This window comes from Simochromis diagramma, unplaced genomic scaffold (assembly GCF_900408965.1).
Source record: "Simochromis diagramma unplaced genomic scaffold, fSimDia1.1 OVJJ01000159.1, whole genome shotgun sequence".
Classification (NCBI taxonomy): domain Eukaryota; kingdom Metazoa; phylum Chordata; class Actinopteri; order Cichliformes; family Cichlidae; genus Simochromis; species Simochromis diagramma.
In genome coordinates this window covers 2,082,904-2,106,587 of record NW_024387197.1, presented here as the reverse complement: position 1 = coordinate 2,106,587, position 23,684 = coordinate 2,082,904, and the positions used below count along the sequence as shown (strand labels likewise).

Sequence of the window (23,684 nt, the reverse complement as noted above, 5' to 3'; positions counted from 1 at the left end):
AGCAATATCTCACTTATTTTTTGGTAATGTGCAGAACACTGGCAGCAGAATGAAAAGCACCTTTCAATGTATGCTCTTGTCTAATAAAAAAAAATGTTCACACATATTGTCTTGATGCATGTTCAATCTTCCGGGTAAGGAATCCTCAAAAGTTGACCTTGTTCATTTGGATGTCACTAATCCAAGTGACTTCTATGCTACATCTAGATGAACAGAATCCAGCTGATGTAGGAGAGAGCAGTGTGTCATTAATCAGTATGGTATGAATCATCATTAATTTGCAAATTCTGAACACGCTTTTTGCTTTCCATAATAATTAGTTAATACACCTTTCAGCTTTTCATGTATTTTTTTAAACAGTTAAACACTTGGGACTTCTGTTTCTTAAATTCTTAAAATATTTTGTGTAATAGATATATTTGTTTCATTTTCTGATTGAATAATGTGGGTGCTCAACATTGTTACTATGCCATAACAAGTATTTCCATCTTTAAAGTTGGCGTTGCATATATGAAAGGAAGACATAAACCCACGGAGAATAAACATTTTGTTCCTCTTTGTGTTTTACTTTCATGCCCTCCGTGAACAGAAAACCAAACCGACACGGCTGCTCCCTGCTTCTTCACGTCTTACATACACTGTCTGCTGTGTGACTTCACAGTAAATTGCCTTATCTTATCCAAAAGTGACAAAATGTGAATGAGTCGAGTCTGCCTGAAAGCTGTTCACAGATAAAGCCAAGTCAGCCTTGCTGTGACGCTGACACACAGTAACCCTTAAAAATGTCATTTTCTCTTACAGTTCAGTCAGCTTAAATGCTTATTGCCTTAATGCGTTGACAACATCGTCGCATCTTGAGTGAATTGCATTCCCCCTATGAATCAACTGAAAGAATGGCCACCATCTGAATGCATCTCTGTAATTCTGTCAAAAAGGAAGAATTCAATTATTTTCTGACAAATGGTGTTGTGTGTATCAGTAAGGGTTGGATTTCAAATCAATATGTCTCTGTAGTTCAGTCAGCAGTGGCAATTACTTTTCTGCTGCATTCATAAGCAGGAGAGATTTAGTAACATCCCGCTTTAACGTCACATCTTTGCACTGGGGATAATAAGTGTTTTTCCATCTGCTGCCAGACAAAGGACTCCTTTTCTCCAATCATGATTCGCTGGGACTGCTTCTCCCCTTCAGCTTCAATTATTATTAACATGATCCTGATGATGACAGGTGACTGGAAGCTGTTCATATTGGGGACACTGGGCACTAAGGTACAAATGTTTTTATTAGCACTGTTAGTGTGCAGCATGTCTTTAAGCTCAGTTTTTAAAACCTTACAATCTAACTTCCTTCCTCTCATCACCACCAACAGGTCTCAGTAGATGGCCGCCCCTCCCTGTGCCTGGTTCTGCCTGAGGTTTTCTCTTGTTAAAAGCACGTTTTTCCTTCCCACTGTTTAGCCTATAATATAAAATGCATTGATGTTAGTGTTGTGATATGGAACTATATTTACTAGGGACAACACACAAGCGGTTTAAGGCCTGGACAATGGCTGAAAATAAATCACTTCATCCAGCTCATAATTTTCTAAATTCTGCACTCAGAAGTCTCCAATATCATTGAAACTCAGATGCTGCGCATCTTATATGGAATTATCTTTATATCATAACTCGCACAGGACTTATGATATAAAGATCATTCTAGATCATTTTACGTTTTCACTCGTTTCTTCACTTTTTCCCGACACGCTTGTATTTAAATCAGGCTCCCTCGTCTCTCTGTGTACCTGGCGTTTATCAATCCATTTGCTATCTTCAGAACATCTGGCCCCCTTCCTTCTTTCACATAATGGTATGATCCCAGTCTGTCTTTGCATGTCATTGGCCAGCTAACCCAACTTTGATAACCCTACAAACATTTCTACATTTTAGTTTCTGTCTTGATTTATGTTCAAACTAATAGCAGAATCTCATATTTAATTTTTTTTTTTTAGAAATCAGTCGGAACATCTAGTTTTATCCTTGGTTATGAGACCATTACAACCAACAATGACAAAAAAAATAAACTAGAAAAACAAGGAATCGCTTTAATCTTTATCATTTACTGCATCAAACCCCACTGAGCTCAGACTCATTTGTGATGCACCTTTATGGTAACAGCTGGGCGACTCACTGTAGGATATTTGTGCAGTCCATATGTCGTGGTACAGTACACAGCATCCGTGTTGCATATGGTGCCCTGAAACTCTAGACTCTAGGGTGGTTCTGTGTTGATGCAATATGCTTTAGGCAATGTCACCCAGATTATCGCTGTAATTCTCATAAAAACAATGGACAATACTGGTCCATTAACAATGTTCAGCTAGTGTGAGGCATGCAAATAAACCCATCAAACCGAGAAGGCCATACTTGAAATTACCCAGTGAGCACTTGACAAATTACAAACCTAAAAACTGCCTGTATTTGATATGATTACAGATGTTTTTACTTATATTTGAACAGTGACAGCTATTCAGTGCACAAAGGGTTTTGAGGCAAGGTCACTTTCATAATAACTGCAGTGTAAGTGACAGTGCTGGAGGTATTTCCATCATTTACTGCTTTCATTTGGTTTATAAGAGCATTGGAATGGGCAGCGCTATAATTTCTGATGTGGGGGAATGGATGAGAATGACCCATATATTAGTACACTCTTCTACGGAGTGTCAGGATTGCAGACAATATGTTTTTCAAGAGTAATTACTTCCAGCAAGTGAAACTGACTGCAGTTGAAGTTGAAGATGTAGCAGGCACTATCTAAAGCCCTTTACGTCACCTTGATAAATGCCTGGAAAGCTGTCCAATATCACTCAAAGACTAGTTTTTCTCGTTTTCCACTAAAGGCTGTGAATGCCCTTGTGCCAGTGGCTGGCAACTTTTGCTCCATTTACTATCTGAGAAAACAGTCCCAATTCTGAGAATAATTCTGTTAACTTTATGAACAGAGAAAACAGTGGGTTATTCATCATTTCTCACCACTGAGAAATCATTTCAGAAATATTGCAATACCTTTGGTCTTCATGGATGCATGATCCAATTACCTTCTGATGAGATGGCTGAATAGAACTGAGGAATTGAAGTTGAAATGTCATTTTAAGTTGAAATGTCAAATGAGATCATGCTGAATGTCTGATGAACAAGGACAGGGCAGAGAGAGAAAACTCACTGACATACACAGCAGTGCCTGACAGTGAGACGTGTCTCTTGACAGGGAATATTTTAAGATCTTACTACTTAACCTTTAAAATGTAGAAATGTATGAGGTGCCATATTCATCATCAGGTGATGGCCACCATATGCCTGCCAGTGTCAGAGGACAATGACATGTCATATATGGCGCATTTACAATTATAACTGCAGGAGTGCATTCATGCATTCACTGTAACGTTTTGCTGACCTTGTTGATTATTTTCATTTCGTCTTTAAAAATAAATTTTCTCCAGTGCTGTAAGAGCTTTGACAAGGCTGAGTTTTCACTTTTATGATTTAAAGTAAATGAATTTTCTTATTAAATTCCCCCATGATGTTAATTCATATATTACTACAAAACAAAACAAAATATAGTTTGATGTTGAACACCTTCTCAATGCCGGGATCAGCAAAATGTACAAATTTGATTGTTTGTGCAATTCCTTATTACGTTCTTTTGAGTTTTCTTTAGATACTAATGTTTTTTAAGCTTTATCATCTCTCCATTCATTTTTTTTTTACCACATATCATCCTGTTACAGAGTCGGTTCTTTGTCTGCATAATAGAAACTCTGATGGATTGAGGTGTAGCATGCATTAATGCAGCACAAACAAGTGCAAGTAAGTCATCATTCGTGAACCTAACCCTACTCCTGAACCCTAACCATATATTTTTGAGATGAATAAAAAAGTACTTTTGGGGGGGGGGGAATGAAGAGCTAAAACAATATTGCAAGAAAACATACAACTACCAATAAGAGGTGAGGTTCGCTAACAGTCACTGGCCGAGTTAGTATTAATGGCTCAAATGGCTTTTCCTTCTGTCCATTCTTTCTCCTTCCCCTTTCTTGTATTTCCCTTCTCTGTCATTCTCTGTGATAAAATGGTCATTTGAAGGTTATTTTACTTTATGCCACTTTACAAGCTGGGGTCACCCTTAAGGGTTTTAGTTTATGTAAATGTAGTCACTATTAGATTTAGAAATAGCACTATTTCAATCCATGCCGCTGGTATGGATGACTTGATCCTGATATAGAATCAGTTCCTTAAAATACACTGTAGATGTGATATAATAAAAACCTTGCGAGAATGATATAATATTAGTAAAAGTTTTTATTTGTCCAGTCCCTGCTTTAAAATGTCACATTTCTGGAAGTTAACTTCAGTTTGTGGTTAATTTCGTCACTCTTCAAGTTTTCCTGCGTGCAGCTGACCTTTGAATGTGTATTCTTTTGGTCAGATAAGATGTCAGAAGCCTTCAGTGTTCACAGCCACTTCACTCTCACACTTTGAGTCACTGTACAAAATGTCCTGCTATAGTCATTCGCACATGTTAATAAACTGGCTGAGGCAACCATACACATGGACATGATTTCCCCATTTAAATGACATGCAAAGGTCTCTTCTGTAAATATGAGTTAGTGTAATGTCTAAATGACAAAATAGCTACAAAGAAGCTGGTCAGTACTGCTTCAAGGCACACTGTGTACATGTGAAAGCACCTGGAGCTAATAACATATACAACGAATCTCTTCATTTTTTCTGAGAATACTGAAGGTTAGGAGTGGAACACAATTTCTTCTTTGAAAGACAAAAACGGCCAAAGCAAACAGAACCCTAGTCCTCCTAAATAAGACAGACTTGATGAATAGTTGGACAGAACTGAATAACAACTGAAAACGCTCTGAAAATCTCATTATCAGAAAGCGACACTGTCACCTGATATGAATTGCTAATTTGATACCTACTGATGTTTTTGCAGACAAGCGGCAGCGTGTAATTTGTTTGTCCGCGTGATTATATTTATCTTGCGCTAATGCTAAATGATTCAGTTACTGTCTGATACGGGACCGAGCCTGGAAATGAAAAATGGAATAATCTCCCCGTAAATAAAGCGCCTCGGTCCATTCATTAGTGCTCAAACTCCTGTGTGTGCTGTTGTCTCTGCAGCACATCAGAGCGCTGTTAAGACTTGGGAACCGCACAGTTTATTGCATTGCCTGAGAAATTATATGATTACAGGCCAAAACTGGCCCCTTGTGGGCTCTCAAGTTTCAGCATGCCCCTGCTGTGGGTAGATTGGCTTTGGGCAAGAGTGGATGATTGCTAATAGAGACATTACCAACAATGCTATTTATTGTCCCTAAATAAAACTATCTAATATAATAGTTTATTACCCCTGAGTTACAACAATGGTTTAAAACATCCCTCCAAAATGGTTTATACCTCACCAAATATTAAACAATAAGATAACACAAGTCGTGCCCCCTAGCCCTCGCCGAGGATTCAAAAAACAAGATAAAAATGAATTTATTGTTCCTGTCCCCCAGTGTGGCATCTTTACCTTCATGCCCTCGCCATCACGGTTTGTGATTACTAGCCTCTCCTGTTGCAGTATGATTCAATGACTGTTGAGGGAAAGAACAACACTGTAACAATTAGAAGGAAACTAACTCAGACAACTCATTCTTGGACATTTACTAACTCGACAGTCTAAAGAGTGTCACACTTTTGCCCAATAACCAAAGAGAAGTGTGTACAGACTACATGGCAACATTCTATCACAATTTAGTTTTATAAGTGCAAATCTCTATTAGTCAAATGAATGAATTGTTGTGCTGAGTTGCACCTTAGTGTGCGACATGGAATCACTGATGCTATGCAGCCTTTGTTATCGCTCATTATCTGCTATTGTGCAAAACAAATTTTTCTTTTTTTTTATGTATATAGATTACCCCTCCACAAGTTCCCTGAGAGGCAGGGAAAGCTTTCATCAAGTACTGCTAATCTCACCGGATCTCTCTCTCACACACACACACACACACACACACACACACACACACACACACACACACACACACACACACACACACACACACACACACACACTTCTTTGTTTGTCGTCAGCTCATCAGCAGTAATCAGAAAAAGGAAACCTGCTTTTCATTATATCAATTATACCCCCCGGATGTGGAAGAGTAAATTATCTGTCACCGATCTTAACATGTTATTATGCAGACTAAATGAACATTCACTTGTTATTTTGACAAACACAGAACCTTTTCACACAGTGTGAAAAGGTTTAAGACAATAAATCTTGTTAAGCTATAAGGAATTTGCAGTGTGAGGGTCTCATAGATTTCACTCTTGAAATTTATGAGACCATCATAAATCTAATATCTTATTAAACTATGATGATGCCAAAATGTGCCAAAAATGGAATTAAACTATGTCTTTTTTTGGGAGAAAACGTCCTCTACCCCCATAAGACTGCTAATGTTGAGGTTTTGAAGGGGCGATACCTATCATTCAAGAGAAGACTGCAGTGAGCCTAGTGCGTCCTTAGAGCCAGTATGAATGATAATGGGGTTGCAGTGGCATCATCATTTGGCTAAAGCTAAAACCAATTAAAACAAACCTTTACTTTTGAAAATAAAAAGCAAAATTTCTCTTTCCTAAATGCATCTCTACTGCATTTAATCGTTTGCAATTACTAAACTCTCTTCCCCTTTCTCCTTCAAATTATTGGCCACGACAGAGGGCTACCCCTACCTGAGCCTTGTTCTGCTAGAGGTTTCTTCTTGTCAAAAGGGAGTTTCTCCTTCCCACTGTTGCCAAGTGCTTGCTCAAAAGGTTGCATGATGGCTTTACTTTACAATATAAAGTGCCTTCAAGTCACTCTTCTTGTGAATTGGTGCTTCATAAATGAAAGTGAAATGAGTTGAAGTGATGAGATAAACAAACATAGTTGGACTGAACTAAATTACCCCAAACCAAAAGTACAAGAAATTCATCCCTTTTTGACCAGTAATAATTTGAAGGTCTGAAGCCCAACTGTGAATTCACTCACTGTGGTGGTTGAGGTGTGAAGTGAATTGAATTTATGTGCCCTCTGAGATGAGTTCCCATTATGTCTGCATGGTGTGATGAGAGATGTGCTCAGTAGGAATGCGTACAAGCAGGAGACTTCCCATTACTTCCTGGCACTGGCCATATAATGGCTACTTCTGAAACACCCAGGCATCATGTGCAGACTCTGACCAACTCGTGAATATACTGTATCTAGATACATCATTATTGATTTACACAGACGATCTTTTGATGGATGCCGTTTCCTGCTGTGTTAGTGCTGGGATGGGAAAGTTGTTTGGCTGGTCAGGAACGAAATACATGCAGTCTTTGATTCTCTCTCTTTCAAATAAAAACCCCACAAATTTTGTTATATATATTATTCAGTAAGAACATCCACCCAATGTCAAACTTACATCTGCAACATTGTACAATTTTCAGAGTAATTAGTTTCAGCTAGTTATTCAACATTTAAATATTACTTAGGGTTATTTTGAATCTAATGAAGAATGACTTGCTTATTTTCTCAGATTTTCACATGGTTGGCACAATCATGTAATCATCTGTTTCGATCCATCAGTGAAGCCTGCTCAGTGAGATCTGTGTCCCATCTTTTTATAGTAGTTTTATGGTTAATATTTGAAAATAACAAAGCACAATATCTGGACCGGCTTCCAGTGCCTCCAGTCAACTTATAGGACAAATGCTAATCCATTTTACCAGTCTGGAAATCCCATGTGATGTACAAGATGCATGATTCAACAGGCTAAGTATAGCCAAAAAGACAGTTGTAATATTTATGAGAACGTTTGCTAAATCTCTGCTGAAAAAACTCTTTTGCAGGCTGAGGGAGGGCTGTGGAGGAGGAGCTGACAAGGATAGCTGTGATAAACAAGCACTACTCTAATGGAGGGCGCTACAGCAAAATATGGCTCTTCAAAGCTGACTTCAGGGATAGCGCTTTAAAAAACAACAACAGCAACAAGAAACTAAACATTTCTTGTTGTTTGCCACAAAATATCAGACACTCAAAAATCCTCTATAAGATTTCTTCCTCAATAAAACCAAATGTACTTAAGAATTGCTTTTTAAGAAATTCTGAATATAGAAGAGCTACTGTCTTGGTTTTTATCAATACATCTCTCCCTTTTAGCCAAGCTAACATCACAACTGCAGGAATGTTGATTTGCAGCTAATCTCTCCTACTGACTTTAGTGAGTTCCCTCACTTTTCCTCCTGTTTCAGCACATACAAGTCAGAAAGTAGTGTTTGCAGACTGCTGTAAAGTGCAATCATCACTTTTTCACTCAACAACTCCAAGCCCAAGCCCTGGGTTGACAATGATGAGTAGGACAAGGGACATCAAATAGTGGTTTTTAGTCCTGTGGGGTCTGAGTCATCTTCACTGAACAACCCAAACCTTTGCAAAATGTCCAGCTGCTCTGAGACAGGCATGGTAGGTTCTCGTTAGTCCTTCACCTTAATCAGATGTCCCACAAGTGATAATGTCCTTGTAGGAAAACTGCTTGTAATGTCTTGTGTTTTCACCAGGAGTAGCAGCCTTCTGAGGTGAATAAAAAAAAAAAGGTTTATGGGATTTAAAAATCACAGCATTTTTTTAAATTTACATTTTACACAGCATCTCAATTTGCTTGGATTTTGAAAAAAAAATTGCAAGCATCCTTTCGGCTTAAAATCAGATTCTGACCGACCCCACAAGGCATATGGTGCAGCTCAGTGTTTGCTTAACTGAAGGAGGCTGAAGAAGAGATCCTTTGACTCATGTGTTGCCACTTTGTAGTGGCTTTTATCATATGGTCGCATATAATAAAGCGCATCAAGTGATCTGGTTTGACAGTGTTGTTGAACCATCCACTAACACACAATATAAGGCTGCCTTGTTCACGCCTGCAGATGTATGTTTCTGTGAGGTCAGCTATTATCCAACATACGCTTTCAGAGGCATCATAAAAATGCCAGATTCTTCAAGTCAAAAATATGCTCTTGGAAATCATATTTACATAAAACTGTAACAGTGTTACTTCAGACATACAAAACAACTGCAGTAAAATATATTTTGAATCACATTAAATAGAGGGTCCTGGCCACATTTTACAGCCAAACAGCCATAAGATTCATACATCACAATGAATTATACAGTAGACACATCAACACTAGCATAATGTATTTCCTGCAGTTTCTGCTGCCAGTAGTATGTTGGAGAAACAACAACAAATCTCGTGCCTGCGGACGAGATTCAAATGTCTGTACTGTACTGAAAAAAGGGAACCAAATACATTATTAATGTGTCACTTCCAGCTTCGCAAAGTAAAACATACAATAAAGGAGATGGAAACCTGTCCCACATGGATGTGTGGGCAGCAAAGAGAATCAGTAGTCTGAATAATAAAGAGAAAATGGCAGATATGAAATAAAGATAATAATGTTTTTCTCTGGTCTCTCATGGTTGTATTTATTTTTTTATGTTTGTCTTCTCTGCTTCCCTTTTTTCTTTTCTTCAGGAAAATAAATAGAAGGTAATCAAAACTGAGCAGAGGTGGGAAGTAACAAAGTACAAATACTTTGTTACTGTACTTACATACAATTCTCAGGTATGTGTACTTTACTTGATTTTTTATTTTACTTTTACTCCCCACATTTTTAAACAAATATCTGTACTTTCTACTCCTTACATTTTCAAAACAGGCTTGTTACTTTTAGTTTGACGCATTTGGGTCAAGTTATCATTTTGTCACTGCAAACCTTCAAACATCAAACCGATTTGAGCCTAAACAGAATGACTTGAAAGGCGGTCCTGTTCGTTTATTAATCACCAGAGGATGTCGCATAAAAAGAGATGACGTGTGCCAAAGTCAGGAGTTAAAAGCAGGGACAGGTTTTTTTTCTTTTTGTGTTTTTTTTTGGCACAACACTGGAATGACTGCAGTGGACAAGATTCAAGTTGCTCTATTTCAGCGTCTAGCTCGCCCTAAAGGGAATCACTTTTTTTAAGTGTCAGGGTAATTTCAAATGCAACATTTCTATCAGCTCAACAAAATCAGCAATTTTCTTTGATTGTTTTTATTTTCATTTTAGAAAATTGAGAAACTTTAGGCTCCAGTAAAAGATATTTGCTCAAGATGATATTACAAGTCTTGCTTTTACATCCCACATATCTTGCACATAGTGTTGTACATGTCTACTTTTAGTGTCACGCGACTGCCATACTATGGCATCTGTGCTAATCTGCGAATGGTAGCTGTGTGCCTCACTGACTGATACATTAAGAAAAATGTAATCCTCATCATACATCTCCCCAGTGCTAAAATGTAGAATTGAATAGATTTTAGCTAGCCAGCTAACTTTCAATTCAATTCAATTCATTTCAATTCAATTTAATTTAACCCTACAATAATAAAGAAACCCCAACAATCAACAAGAAAAGCATTTTAAATTTGATTCTGGATTTAACCAGGAACCAATATTCTCTCTCTCTCTCTCTTTAACTCACTTCTAACTTGTAGTTATTCTCAACATCACAAACTGTCTTTTTTCTTGAATGCCTGGGAAAACAGCCAGAAAAATTGGAGCATTTTACTTTTAAAGCTTGTTTGTATTTCAGAACTGAATGCGCATTTGGATATGGCTACGAAATCCAACTTAACACGTGTATATACAGCAGGATTGACGGATTGATCAAAACTGTGCAGGTGAGCTGGCATGCAGGAGAAGTGGAATCCTACAAGGAAAAAGAGATGAGAGGACAAATGGAAAAACAAGCTGAAACAGAGGCAAAGCCTGAGCCATGGCAGCCTGAGGTTTTCACATTGCATAGTGCTAACCTCAACAATTAACTTATGGTTATCTCAGCAGCAAATACCTGGCAGTGGAAATGTTTTTTCTAACTTTGGCCAAGGTCTGTCAACCCTCTAACAAGAGTGTGTTGGGCTCCAACTTTTCTGCTAGAGAAAGCAAGTAAAATTAGGTTACATTTGCCACCAGCTATTCTTAAAATGTGGGTTATAGAACTGCCTTGGGCTAAATAGCGTGTCTTCAAAACAGACTCCTTCCCACACTTAGACAGTGGTAAATGAATTGGTTGTGACTTAATAGATATAATTCCAATACATTGTGGTCTTAGGGACCTGCAGTAAACAAAATTTAAATATACACCTAAGTGATGAATTCAGGTCAGACCAACAAGGAACGATGCTTTTTTTATCTTCACTTCTGTTATCATTTGTCACTTCATCAAACAGTGACAGTACATAAGACAATTAATGCAACCAGATGAATGTTTATTTTTCTTCTGTTCTGTGCAGATTAAATTTAGTGTTCCTTTGCAGGATTGTATCTATTGATGTGTGTGACACTCAAATGAGGAGCTGACTGATGAGCTCTGTGTCAGGCTTCTGTGCACAACTCCCTACTAGCCGTTAGTGAGTCTTCTACATTCCCGTGTCCATGGAGCAGGCCCCCAGAGTGAAAGCCACAGGTTCCATGTATGAACATTAATGTGCATTGTGAAAAAATGCAAATGTTGTGGGGGGGTTAATTCTTAAAAATGAATGAAAAAGATTTTTTCCATTTGCAAACTGCCCATGATTCATGGTATGTGATATATAGTTAGTCCCATAAGACAAAAGTGCACAGTGAGTTCTCCACTGTGCGTTCTTACTTTCTTTAAGCCATGTGTGTAGCAGTATCTGGCCTGAGTAATTAATCCAGCACAGAAGAGCCAAAAACAGGAGCTTAAAGCTGTCGTTAATTTAGTCTCTGTAGATTCCCATGTTACATTTTCCACATTCACCCATTTCCCTCCTCATAACAACTATTTGGGGTGTTTTATGTATAACTCTCCTGTTTGGATTTTGTTATGTCTTAAAGTTAAAGGTGTGACAGGACATGGTTGAGACAGCTGTAGCTATCAAGCTAGCTAGACCTAACTTCTGTTTATTGAACTGGACCTCTATGTTTGTTGTGCAAGTCCTTTTGATAGGATTTTATTGGAAATATCTGAAAGATACTTTTCCCCTAAATGGTTAATCATACTAAAAGTGCTTCAGGGTGACATTCTTATATTTGATTAGTCTGATACTTTACACAAGTTCGGCGGTATCTGTGTCTCAGCATTCCACACATACATTTGTGGATGTTGCCTGCGAGCCAAGCTTGGTACTGCTAACTTACTGTATATAAAAGATGCCACTATCATGTTACCAGCTGGTTTGAGTTTCACATTTTGAAGCCTAAAAGTTATCAGTTAATGCTAACAGTGTTGGTCAATAAGTTGAATTCATAACCAGTACAGTGAAAAGGCACAGATATCGATTTCTGACAATTCGTGCCAAGCAACAAACGAATATAATTTTATTTAAAATATTCCAAGAGATGCAGATTAGTTACTGAATGAGGCTTCAAAATGCATTCTAGAAACCAATGGGTGATATCACCATAGCTGCATACATTTTTTATACAGTCTACGGTTAATATCAGCTATCTCTGTAGATTCCTGCTGTACCTGCAACTATTTGAATTGCACTGCGCATATAAAGTAAACTCTAGTAATTATAATGCTCAGTCAGCATCAAATGTGTTACATATTCAGTGTGATATTTGTTTTACTCCAGTATCTACTTTATAAATGCATGCATTAGTAAAAGCATCCTGCAGCAGGACTCTGTAGTGAAACACTTGACAGCTTGGTTTTTATGAGAGTGTGACAAATTTCCAATGTTTCAAGAGTCGGGTTAAGCAAAAAATTCTGCTGCATTATTGAAGAGGACATTTCCTAAATTCTGCTGTCTCTGCAGCATGTACCCGAGGGGAGATTGATGGGCAGGTATTACCGAAGGAGAAATATTTTCATAGATTCTTTCTATTGCCTTCCTCCTTTTTGCCTGCAGAGCAATTTATCAGCAGGTGGTATTTCAGATGACACTCTATCAAACAAAGCCTGAGAAAAAATGACTTTCTGCTCTTAACTATGATGCCTGCCACGTGTGCTTGCATTGGTGTGTTTGTGTGTGTAGGCTGAGAACATTATTAAAAAAAAGGAAAAATATAAATTGTTGTTAAATTACAGGTAGAACTTAATTTCCCTAAGCAAATCAACCTCCTTACGTTTAATACATTTAACAAAACATTGAACTGGCTAAAAATATGATCAATATCATTCACGTGAGCTGAATTAATTCAAGCAGGGATACAAGGAGGAGGCAATTCCTGTGCGACTGCACCAGAAGACCACATCTAGATATTATTTTCACTCAGATGCATTGTTATTGATTTGCCAGCTGAGACGTTACTTCATAAACTATTCACTATACATCATAAACTATACTATCCCCATTCCTTTGGTGATATAAGAGTTGAGGTATAATAAATAAAATTCTGGAGATTGCCATCGGCTTTACAGTGCAATGAAGTGCTGATTAGAAAACGTGTTTTTTGTTTCCAGATAGGTCTAAAGTGAAATAACACAGGGAAACAAACCCTATCACTGCATTAGTTTGATTTTGCCAAATATCAATCTAAAAAGACAAATATTAATCTTGATTATTTATGCTTGGGGATATATGAAGTGTGACACTGGCCAATAGATGCCAAGGTTAATATGTTATATATCTATAAAGAAATCTATAAAGAATAACATCATTACTATCATGGCTGAACAGCCGGTGCGTTTTAGATATGGAGCCAATTGCAGACACAGGAGAACAGAACTGGAGTTTAAACACAAGCGAGCCTATGTTGGATTGATGCACGAGAAACAAGGTGCAAGGTGAGATCAGCTTGGGCAAAACTAAACTAAACAGAAACAACTATGACCACTATGATAACTATGACAACTGTGACGAGAGGTACACCCCACTTTGCAGTTATTTATTTGTAAAAAATGTTTGGAATCATGTATGATTTTCGTTCCACTTCTCACGTGTGCACCACTTTGTGTTGGTCTTTCATGTGGAATTCCAATAAAATTGATTCATGTTTGTGGCTGTAATGTGACAAAATGTGGAAAAGTTTTGCAAGCCACTGTATTTTGATTCAGGATTCTGTGTCATCCTTCAGTATTCCCTTCACATACTCAGTCATATATAAACCACTTTATAAAGATTCTTCATTTTTCCAGATGGAGATGTTTGACACTATGGTTTCAATGCATGAGTGGGAAGCACTGGAAATTGATAGGTCCTAATAAGGAAGTGTTCTGTAATAAACTTATAGGGCACTTCCTGAAATTCTGCTACAGGAAGGGTCAATGTGACTTATATGAAATGATAAAATGAAAGGTACATAAACACATTGAGAATTATTATTATTATTTTTTTTTAATATAATGAAAAATCTTCAAAATGTTATTTAATACAATGCAGTGTCGCAGCTGAATGATTAGAGATTCATTACAAGCACATAGACCTCGCATCCTTGCATGAGTGCTTGATCAGCAGTGCAATCACATTCAAATTGAAGTCACAGAAAAATGCCTTTAATGAAACGGAGACTTTACAGTGTAGAAGCTGCGTGATTTAAGTAATAATAAAGTGAGGTTGTAAGGTTAACAGAGCTTTATGACAGTTTAACATTATCAAGGTACACCAAAATCATACCAGTAAATGAATATGTTGCCATGGCTACATAATTTAACATTAAAATTCAGGTTCATTATATTTCTAAAGTATCAGCTTGTGAACCTTTTTCATATCAAAGAGTACAGGTTGGTCACAGTATAGTTTGTTCAGCTTTTAGACTTCATCGCAACTGTTTAAACTCAAGAAACGACCTGAACACAAACATTTGATTCTGCACTTGAGGAATAGTTTCTCTAACTTCAGTCATGTTAAAGGGGACCCACTGTTTGGTTTATACTCATGCTCATATCTATCATGAGAACACAGAAGCCCCATCAATCCACCATTCCTTCCTAAATGGAGGAATTCATCTTCTATCACCAAGGGAGAGAGCTTCGGAAATAGCTGTGGGTGGTGAAAAGCTTAACTGAGGAGTTGCATCAATACACAGTATGAGACAAATAAGGATTATTCTGAAAAAAGCTACTTTAGCCCAAGAATAAAAACATGGAAGTGTAAATGAGTAAATAAGGTTTAAAACAAAGTTCAACAGCCTGAATCAGAGGATGCTTGTATTGTCAGATCAGATCAAAAACGCTGCTGAGCTCAGTTCATTAGGAGGGAAGAGTGCCTTTAAGTTTCTTTCTGTGTGATCCTGCAGTGTTTTCAGCTGTTTTTTTTATTTATTTATTTATTTTTAGAAATGCTTCAGTACTAAGTAGCAAGACAAAAACTGATAAATAATGGATATTTTGAGCTAGAACAAACTAAAATAGATGGAAAGAGCTGGCATATAAAGAAAAACAAACTGACAAGAGACAAAAAGGTCAAGATGTGTTTGAATGTGATTTGTTCCCACTATCTTTTGTCCTTTTCTATTTGATGTGTTATATGATTAAATTTAAGCTGACTTACTAACACTTTGTATTGTTGTCACTATTAATGTTCATTTCTCCCACCATCGTCCTCAAGAAATGAAACACTAAACTATTTCACTTTGTTTGTGCCACTTTGGAGAGAGTGTAATAAAGAAGATCAAATAAAGACGATATGATTCAGCGAGAGCAGCCGTAACCGGAGCAGTCACGGTTGGGCTGCCAGCACAGGCTGCCTGTCTATTGAAGCGACACTGGATCCAGAGCGGGACAGTGTTTGGACAGGTCTGGGCGACGCTGCTGCGTCAGTGGGACAGACACTCTCTCCTGGCTCATCCCGTCTACTTCAGCTGATGAACACAACCTGATAGGGTTCAGCAAACGCTTTAAGAGGGCGCTGACTGATATCAGCTAGCCAGCTGCTCAGCCCAACAGCGAGCAAGCTGACATTCCATTGACAAGAGGTTTTCATATCTTTTCCTGGGGAGCACATGCACTGCCCCAACACACAAACACCCTTGTTTGTGTATGCCTGTATTTCTAGAGCTCAGAAATGACAGATCCATGATATCAAACTTCTACCAGAAAAGTTTTTTTTTCTTTTAAGTAGATCCAAGAAACATAATCATGATGGCAGATCACATTGTTACCAGTTTTCTGGTATCCTAATTAATTCCTTCTGTATGAGTTACAGTCCAAAATAATTTCTTTTTATCTAATCCTGAGCCTTCTTCTATTCAAGTGAGACTTTTTATTTTTTTATCTTTTTGAAACCACTCTGTCTTTAAGGTAGCTTTCTTCTGATTTGTGCACACACACACACACAACAAGACGAAGGTTAATAACAGTCCTGTACTTAAAAACGGGATTTGTGGCACAGTGACACAAACTCTGATGTAACTGTGTTTGGTTTTTTTGGTTCATTCCCTCCGTTGCCATACTAACACGTGCTGCTCCAAAACAGCTTACCATTGCAATGAGTGATCGGACATGTGTCTGCTGACCAACTGATTCTCCAGTAAATACCAATTTTATAAATGCAAATCATTTTATACCTTCTCCAAACCTAAATCCTGGGTGGCTGTGGCACAGGAGGTAGAGGAGGTCAGCTACTAATCAGAAGATTGATAGTTTAATCCTTGACTGCTTCATTCTACATGCCCAAGTATCCCTGAGCATGATACATAGCCCCAAGTTTTTCCCAACGTTAATCAGAGTATAATGTTACATTTTCCACATTGTATAAAGCCTTTTCAGTGCTCAATTAGAAAAGTGTTGCATAAGAACACGTCCATTTACCATTTAATATATCTGAAACTTTGAAGTTGCTAACCTTATACTGAATTTGCCCACTTACTAGTTTGAATTCTGCTTGATCTTTATTTGCATTCACACCATTTAAAACTGCAGCTGCTGCTAAAAAAACTGGACTAAAATGTTCCTACACACAATGTGCAAAGGATAGGCCACTAGCACCTTCATTTAACTGTAATCTCTGTGCAGTAATGATGGGCAGTGATAGTAATAAGTGAGTTAACTGATACAGTTTTTTTTGTTTTTTTTTACAGTTTTGATTTTAATTATCTCACCTTTAGAGTAGAGAGCGTGTCTGTCTCCGAATCCAAACTGGGAGCTGGTTCCACAGAGGAGGAGTCTACCTCCTATTCTACTATATACCCTAGAAACCAATAGTTGGATTTAACAGAAAGCCTATGAAGAGAAGCTGATGTGTATAATAATACTAACAATAAAAATAATATAGAAAAATATGTCCTTTCGAACTATCAAATACATAACAACACCTCAAAGAATGCATCAGGGACAAAGTGGGGTTTAGTCTCTTGCCTGGAGCTCACTCAGAAGTGTACAATATCAGTCTAAATATACAAAATGATGCCAATCATTATTTGGATGTAATATCTAACTCTTTTAAGTGTTGCTGGTGGTGTGCATGTTTATATAAACGTCTTTTTAAATATATCAGTGATGATATTTTTTTCACCCTGTTTTAATGTGTTTTTATACCTGTGAAGCCTTTTAAACCTTTGAATGAGATTTCTGGCTGCACAAATAAAACTGACTTGATTTGACCCTGGTAATCATTAAAACAGAGTTAAACACATTCTTGTTATTAACCACAGCAGTCTGACCTTTCCTACTAAGCTACCCAGCTGACCCCTTGTGACCTTTTCTCGTGCCACTCTACTGAGTCTATGAAAGTGTCTTTTCCCCTTTTTCATTTCTCTCATTTAGTTTTCCCTCGTCTTAAATACAGAGTTTGTCCCTCCATTCTAGATGTAGAGCAATCTGGGCATAAGCTTCATGTTTATACAAGTTTGTTTTGCACTATTTTGTCTTTTTATAGAAGTGACAAAAGAAGGAATCTAAAAGATTCTAGTGCCTTAAAGTTGTACTCACAGGTGTCTCAGACTGTCCAAAAGCAGTAATTCCTTGTGCCTCTAAAAGTGCTCTTTTTTAAAAAAAAAATTTTTTTAAGTGGTTTGTTTTAGGATTGAAGCCTTCCCAATGTGCAGCACTCTTTACACTTGGGGCATTGTTTGTGTAGAGCAGTATTTTCACTAACCATTAGACTAATTGAACCATTATAAGCTTAAGAGAAACGGAAACCCTCGGGTGGTCTTTACAAATGAATTTGTCTCAAATCTGTGCTAATTATCACATGGTCCATAAAGTGTTGGCTGTTTCTTGGCAGCTACTTGTTCGGTGTTGAATGGCAGCTGGAGACTCACATTACATGGCTTATTTTTTTCAAAATAAGCCCAAGTTGAAGATTTAGGAATAAATATTATATAAACTTTAATTCTCTGTAATTGAATCCTCATGAGTGGAAGATGAAAGAGTGACATTTGACTGGAACAAATTTCTGGGCCATTTAATCCTAGCAGTCAAAACCAATTTAATGTTACAGCTGTGCAGCAGGCTGGTTATTATTTCTTTGACCTTAGAGTCCCAAACGCAAAGTCATCAATCAAATTAGACGGACCTCTTCTTCCCTCTGAGTTCTCATAGCACGTTTCCCTAAATTAGTCTGGGATTAAATGATCAAAAAATAGAATAACATCTGAAAACAGGCAGATTCTCAAACAGAGAGAGCATCTCATCGTCTGCAGCATATTTTTGAAGCCAGCGCTGTGCCCTACTATACCAGGCAAACCAATCAAAATTCACACTAATGCAACTGACATTTCATTTGTCTAGAAAAATCCAAACTCCAGGGAATATGTTGCAGATTGATCATCTGTCTCCATGTTTGCTTCCACTGCTCAATCTTTTCTCAAACACTTGAAAAAGAGCAGGAAGGAGGATTAGCATATGACAAGCTGAATCTAGCATGTCAGAAGACCATGTTTCCATGTACATATAGAATTCTTGCCACCATAAATTTTAAATTTTCGTTCCAATATATCAAAAGCACACACAGATGTATTTGCTTTCTGAAATGTCCCCTCGCTGGCATTCATCCACTCCTCTCATCTGTATAGCCACAGAGGAGATCTGAAAAACATTTCTCTTGGACAGATTTCAGTTATATAGTAATGTGTGGTGCAGTCCTTTTTTTGATACTGGCTAAACTCTGATGCTTTGGTGTCTATTACGCTCTCCTCCTTCACTCTCTCTCCTGTCCTGATCATTAAACTAAAGGAATCATCAAATGCCAAAGAATTCCAAATTAATCTTTCCATTTACATGTGAACTGTGTTGTTTATCCAGTGACTTCAATAGTGTTTTTCTTCCGACTGCTCCCTGTAGGGGTTACCACAGCAAATGATCCGATCCTTAGCATCCTCTTCTGTCACACCAATCTTCTGCATGTCCTCCTTCATGAATCCATGAATCTTCTCTCCTATGCAAATTTCCAAAGGATCTCAGTTTTGCTGTTCCTTCTCTGTCTTCAAACGCCTCAACAAGAGCTGTGCTTCTGATTCACTCATTTCTAATCCCGTCCATCCTGGTGTCTCTCAGTGAAAACCTTAACACCTTCAACTCTGCCACCTCCGTCTCCTGTCTTTTTTTTTTCACTGTCAATGTCTACAAACCATACATCATAGCAGGTTTCACTGTCATCTTGTACCTTCTCGTTCACTGTTGCTGCAACCTTTTTTTTTTTCACAAATCACCCCTAACACTCATCTCCACCCACTCCACGCTGCCTGCACTCTCTTCTTCGCCTCTCTTGTGCACTGTCCATTCCTTTGGATGGTTGGATGCTTTCTACTCTTCATTCTCTTCCCCTTACTTCCTCCTTACAAGCCCTTTGCACTTCCTGATTCACCAATTATCCTACATCTCTCATTGTATTTCTTTTTTCTTCATTTATCAGCCCCTGAAAGCACTCCTTCCACCTTCTCAACACTGTCTTCACTTGTTAGTATATTTGCATCTTTATCCTTAGCCACCGTCACCTGCTGCACATCCTTTCTAGCTCGATCTCTCTGCCTACCCAATAGATACAATTATTTTTCTCCTTCCTTAGTATCCAACCTCACAATGCAGCTCAAAATAAGCCTCGTCCTTTTTCTTTGTCACATTACTCTTTGTTAAATGCATAGCTCCCCAATACTTTCTTCATCTCCCCAACTATCCCACCTTTTCTTTGATAGCATCTTCTGTTAAATACATTCTTGTACTTCCTCATTGCCCCACCAAGTCTCTTTGTCCTCTGTCCAGAACACACCAAATATCTTTGTGGCAGTTTCCCTTGGTTTTGAAAGGCATCCTACAGACTACCAATCATTGCTGGCTAATTTCATTATCTCCTGACACCACCTTGCAGTCTCCTGCCTATTTCAGATTGTACCTTCTACATCGGATGTTGTCCACATGTGTGCACCTTCGTACACTCTTTTACATCACCATATATTCCTATAGTATGTGTTCACCACAGCCACTTTGATCCATTTCCAATAATCCAGGTAAACAAGGCACAAGTTGCAAAGTGTTGACCAGCAAAAATGGGGGAAAAAAGCAATTATTTGCTTTTTTTTTCTTTATTTAAGAGAAAAAACAGAGAACCTTTCATTCTAAGATGCCAGTACCACCAAGGTCACTGCTACTAGTAAGTCTTTATCCCTAAAATAGCTTTTAGTACAGCCTGCAGACTTCATATAGAGACATTTTTCTCCTTTTATGATAACAACTCTTCAAATGGAAACTGCCTTTAATACAAATGCCATTTCTATACTACAAAGCATCTTTTGAAGGAAGCACAATTGTGACCCAATTACATAAAAATGAAAAAAAAAAAACTAATTTATGCATTTGGGGGATGCAGATACTTTGATTCTTATCTGATCTCGAGGTATGAAGGATAAACCGTGGGTGGTAGAGATGGTGTCGTGTAGTGTGGTCCTTCTCCTTCTTTTACATTTTATTTATTTTGTATTTTTTTATTTTGCCATGTCACTGGTGACAGTGCCATGAATTTTTAATGAGAATTCTTGAGGTTTGCAGAAACCATCCCCGAACCGGTGACAACTAAATGGAGGAATTCATCTTCTATCGCCAGCATGTTCCCAGTTACATTAAAGATGGGCAATATTCTTAAAGGGGTATGCTTCATTTTTTTTATTGAATATGCTTTATAGCTTTTCTATCGACTTCTGTGACTGCTCCCACTCTCTTTTACCCTCTCTGAATATGAAACACACATATTCTGTCTGTTACACACACACACACACACACACACACACACACACACACACACACACACACACACACTTTGGCCTATCATTTATTCCTTGGGATTTAGTAGTGACAGTTCCATTTACCCCATGGTGGGTGTCAAGAGATGGACAGTCTTCAGCCAACCCATCTCGAATGGAGACTGCATTCAAGTCTACTTAGAGATAATCTGCCCTTCAAATGATTCTTAATTGCAATACCAGAAAGTCTTCATGCTTAATGTCAAACCAACTGCCAAGCAGAGAGTAGCACAACATGACGTTAAGTACCAATTGCATCAAACTGTGGTTACATTACCATTTTTTGGTTTTATTTGAAATATTTTTCCAATAAAAGCTAATCCTTAAATGGCAACACATTCCTTTCATGTTACTTATTTCATCAGGATCTCACTGACAAGTTCCAACACAACGTGATATCCTGACAACACACAGTTACCCGCTAATAGAGAGCCTAAAAAGATGAAAGTGCCTAATAAGATGAAGACATGCAGGTGAAATGTGAGCCAGTAGGTCTGGAAAAAGCAGAAAACACTGAATTATACACATACACAGATATTTGAGCCTCCACTGGGACAATCCCATAACTGTCATTAGAGGATTCCAGCAGTACTGTCCACCCAGCCTGAAAATCAATAAGCTGGCAGCCTCTGGCCCAGAGCACATAATGGTGTCATCAGCACAGGCAGCAGTCAATACTGATAGGAGAACAGTGATTACAAGCTCCGTGTAATATTTAACTAGACAAAGCTGTGCAGTAGGGTGTAAGCACTGTTTTCTACTCGGTTACTGAGAAGCTCCGTGGTTAAATGTTTCGTTAAATGTTTGGTGAACACACCATCCTGATTTTGCTAAGTCATCAGTACAGATTAGCATTAGCACTGCTGTAATTATAGTGTTGTTAAATAACGTTCAACATTCAGAAGCGAGAAGATAGGCGGGTTATGAAACTGTGCAGCATGTTCCATTTCATCTCTTTATTATAGGTTCTTTTTAATACTCAAAACTTGGTGGTAAAAAAAATAAATGAGTCTCAAATATCTATGCAGGTTTGCTATTGTTGCCATCATGCCCTTTAGTTCACAAATATTACACTTAAATACTTTTTTATTACTGAGTGAATGATTGATTAAAACTGTGGGGCAGGCCAAAAGAAGTTTGAGAACCACAGCCTTAAAGCAACAGACTGTATAGAAAAGATGGAGTTATCCACTGGTTATTTGTGGCAGTGTGAGTTGTGGTAGTCTATCCCTGTGGTTGCAAGTGGTAATCAGAGTACTCTTTTGCTGGCCTGAAATCCACCTTAAAACACAGAGGAGGTTACGCCTTTGTTAATTAAGCTGCTAATAAATTTTGGACTAAACTACCTACTTCTGTCAGAAATCTCCCCAGAAAGTCACTTTCAAAACCCATTTTTATTCTTTATTACTTTTCATATCTGCTGCTTTAGTTGTTTTTTCTCATTTTGTGTTCTTTCTTAAATTCACTTTATTGTTTTATGTATTTTACTCAGTTTAGCTGTATCACACTGCAACGGCTGATGGTTTTAAAAATACTTATGAATAGATGTTACACAGATGTTATACACTGAAGTTTGCTTATTAATAAGAAAACTTCCTTGCTTATTATTGGTAGAAGCATAATTCACTGATGCTCACAAGTATTTTAAGTCCTAAAGTATCTAAGTGTGTTTCAGATCAAGTTCAACACGAGAAGATGGAATTTATTTGCTGTATGTGCACATTTGTATTGTTACCAGTTATTGATACAAATGCTTAATAATACCCTAATTGCAAAGAAAGCTCATTTAGGATATGAAGAATGGGAAAGGATTCCTTAATATAAAACAAGAACATTAGTGGAATGAAATGTGCAAATAGGCTTACATGTTTATTTGATAACTGCATGATACTACTACTACTACTAATAATAATAATAATATATCATATTTAGTGAAATGTTTCAAGAACAGACTTCTGAGTGAAGTGATTCATGAAGATTTGATTAAGTCAGGAGTCTTTTCTGGGAGTTTCCCTGATGTGTGCTTAACATGCAGATGAGCAACCTGAAAACACAACAAAGTGGACCTAATGTGCACACATGCACACACATAAACACACAGCATTTGAGTTAAATGCTAGGGGGGGGAAAGAGTCAGACGTTAATTAAAAGTACGTGGCTTGAATTTGCATACATTACTCTATGCCCTGCAGGTGCTGCTGATAAACGTGTGCCGCTCTACATGCAACATACAGCCCAACACAACAACATCGCACATGGTAAATATGCCCCTGTTGCAAAAGATTACATTTAACAAGAAGCAGTGTTAACTCACTGGAACATTTAACAAACCATTCCACACAGTTATGTGGAAAATGGCAGTGATCCAACTAAACACTTGTTGAATCTCTGAGGAGCAGCACACATAATGAGACACCGCACAAAAAAATCATGTGCAGC

The 23,684-nt window shown here is 37.8% G+C and overlaps 1 long non-coding RNA gene across 1 annotated transcript; it reads right to left on the bottom strand.

The window, feature by feature from the left end:
- Positions 1-1,350: 1,350 nt before the first annotated feature.
- Positions 1,351-6,858, bottom strand: LOC120745254. Its single transcript, XR_005698599.1, has 2 exons — positions 6,777-6,858; positions 1,351-1,393 (listed from the first exon to the last, which is right to left on the bottom strand). It is a non-coding gene; the product is annotated as an uncharacterized LOC120745254 (long non-coding RNA).
- Between the last annotated feature and the right edge of the window lie 16,826 nt (positions 6,859-23,684).